This window comes from Lactuca saligna, chromosome 4 (genome assembly GCF_052625555.1).
Source record: "Lactuca saligna cultivar CGN05327 chromosome 4, ASM5262555v1, whole genome shotgun sequence".
Classification (NCBI taxonomy): domain Eukaryota; kingdom Viridiplantae; phylum Streptophyta; class Magnoliopsida; order Asterales; family Asteraceae; genus Lactuca; species Lactuca saligna.
Genome location: NC_136420.1, coordinates 164,547,547 through 164,550,996, shown reverse-complemented (window position 1 = coordinate 164,550,996; position 3,450 = coordinate 164,547,547).

The following is a 3,450-nucleotide window of genomic DNA, read 5'->3' as shown; positions in this document are numbered from 1 at the left end:
CATGGATTAAACTTGTTCAATTTTAGTTTCTTGTCACCTTGGTAACACAAGGCCCACCAATGCTTCCAAGTTGAACTCTGATAACTCACATGCAAATTCAACTTATTTGAAGTAGGTACAGAAATAAGAATTATTTCAACACAATAGGTTGCAAACCTTAAGTTGTGTGCTAGTGATAAATTACAGGTTTTACTCTTGATTAGATCTTGAAACTCTTTCAGGATCTTTAAGGCTCCCACTATCCCCTTGACATATAAGTTTCCCCAGTCAAGAACCATTCCTTGACAAAACAAATATTCAAGGGATAGTGCAGACTCTTATCAAGACTAACACTTCACACAATTGGTCTTAGTTGGTCTTTGTCTCATCCAAGACATCACAACTTAGCAATCTCAAATGTACAAGGGTATAAACATTTTACTCTTACATTTGACTAGTGTTAATAAATCTTCCTTTATGTCACTCAATGTTACAATCTTGGAGTATGACTCTAAGAATTGTTTTGGAACAAAGTATGACTCATCTTCTTGATTTTATCCAATCCAACAATTCATGACCTCTCTTCTTAGCCATAACAATGCACTAAGACGTCCTTAGAGTATGAATTTATGATATGGTTTCATAATCATTAAGATGATCATGAAATATGATACTAAAGTACTCTCCCATCCTTTCAGATTTGAGAAACTTTTATCTTTCTGCCTAAGTTGATTCTTCTCATTTGTTTTGTCATACATTGTAACCTTTCCAATGTTACAAAATTATACTTAACCTTATAAGTATAATCATATTTACTAATCTTTAGTAAATCATGACAAATCAATCTTTGTGGTGGACCTTGACTAGCGCACACCCAGTGTACCTAATTCCTTAGTCCTTCAATTGACTCACATATACATGTGATCAAAGAATTAGTCTTAATTCTCAAAGATGAAAATTCTCATTCATCATACGATACAGCTTGCATGATTCCAAGTTTCTGTCCAATTGAAACTTGGGTGATGAAAACTTTCTTCATTTGGTAAATTCAGACACTACCACAAATGAAAGAATCAAATCCACTTTCCAATATTGCTATTACTGGAAACATATAAGCAACAATTTTCCACAGATGCCATTGTAAGGATATTTTGAAAATAAATAAAAATTAAAACGGTTTAATTTTAAAACTTTGTGGAAAAACTTATCCTTACAATCCACATGAAAACCTTATTGTTATCTATATTATAACTCTTAAGCAACAGCTCAAAATTCTGATTATCGAACCATGCGATCGAAACCCATCTTCGCAATCAGAATCAGCATATACTTCTTTAAACTTCCTATCTTTTCTTTGATTCTTAAAACATCGACATGTGACCCATTCACATTATGTAATAAGAATCTCTAAATAGGAACTTAATAGAGTTAGTCAGTGGACTTTAACTGAAGTAGAGTCAAACTTTTTGACTTGATCAATCGTATGATCTTTCAGGTAAATATGGCAGCTTCGCAACCAGTGTCCCTTCCTTTGGCAACAAAACACATAGACCCTTTGGTAATGGCACATGAGACTATCTCAGACTTAGCCTTTCTCTTTACCATTTGGTCAACCGAGTTGACTATGGCCGATCCCTTTCCATTGGGAAGAGAAATGCTTTTCTAGATATCCAATGCTACCATTGCCAATGTCCATTTAAGGTTTGGGAAGTTGGTCAAAATTTGCTTTATTGGTGTTCCAAATCATTGTTGATTCCACAACACCAAGCAAATAGATAACATCATTAAGGGTCATGTCATAGTCTGTCTCATAGTAGTCCCAAAGAGACTCACTATTTTACTAAGAAAGTGATTGAACATCCAACTTTCACGAGACTTTGACACCCAACTCTCCCGACTTGTCAATATGTGACTTTATCTCCAAGATGTGAGCACACATAGACTATGCTTGCCAATAGGGATTGAGTGACTTTAAACTTTTCAAGAACTTGTGGGTGAGGGAAAATAATTGGAGGAGGTGGAGGAAGTGAAGCATGATGTTGAGGGACACCATCTTCAAGAGATTTGGGAAGATCATAGTTGTTCGAACCAGACATCTATAATGGGAGAAAATCAAGTTATTTGATTCAAAGTCCTTAATATAACACCCAATATGAAATATTAAGGCTAGGATTCAATCACAATATATTATACTTAGAAGAGGGATGCCGTAATCTAAGTAATAATATATTTGAAAGGTAGGCGAATGACGATTCACCAAATTCCACCGTGAAAAACGAAATAATTTATTAGGTTTTAATTGGTTTTGAAATTCCTAGATCTTTTGAGATTCATTGAACTTTTCAATGGCATGTTTCAATCTCGAGTGTGCCCTCTCAAATTTTGTGACTGGGATGCCGAGGATCACAAAACAAGGTGTGAATAACCATACCAATTCACTTGGTACCCTTAATATTATCACCTAATCAATGTTCCGGTTAACCACACACGCTCCATTGATCTATGACAAACATTAAGTCACCCTTCGTGATCCTTACTAGTCCAAGTTAGTGTGTCGGTTACCCACACACGCTCCACCAACGACTTGGTAAGGTACAAAGTGTGAATTCCATGGGCTAGCACCAAATTCACATTTTTCCTAAAGTAACTAAGATTGGGAATTAAATAAAAAATATTTAGTTACTTTATAATATTCATTATACTTTTAATGAGAATTTAAAGTCATTGTCCTACCCGTTCGGCTAACGACCCTCCACCGATCAAGCAAGCGGTGGGTGAGAGTATACACCCATTAAGTCGCCATTTTATAGGCAACAACCTTATACCCACCTTATAGACCGGCTTCGTGAATGAGGCCTATTAACGGCAAAACGACTTGTTCTTATATATATATATATATATATATATATATATATAATTAACCATTAATGTTATAAATAGTATAAGTGTTGAATTTTAACTTTTAAAATTCTAAGTGTTGGAATTAAAGTTTATTAAAGTGTGTGAAACTTTTCCAAATTCCAAAACTTGAGGGCAAGTTTTGACCAATTCATAAACTTTTGGATATTCATAACTTATGAGTTTTAATTAAGTGTTTAATACTATTAATGAAGAGTCTCTTGGAAATCCATAACTTGAGGACAAGTTATGAAGTCCATAAAAGCATTTATTAGAAAAACTCTTCAAAAGTGTAACTTATGATTTCTTAAAAAAACATTTAAAAGAAAAACCTTTTGGAATTCCATAACTTGAGGACAAATTATGAATTCCATTAAAACATATTAAGATCAAGAATTAACTAACAAACAATTTGCAAATAATTCCTATGATCTAACAAAACTCATATGAACATGAACATCCATATCAACAATTTCAAGAATCATATGAACACATATAAAATTGAAATTTTGATTATAACTTTGAAATTAGTCCACCATCATCATTACCACATCAAAAACAGGTTTTATAAGA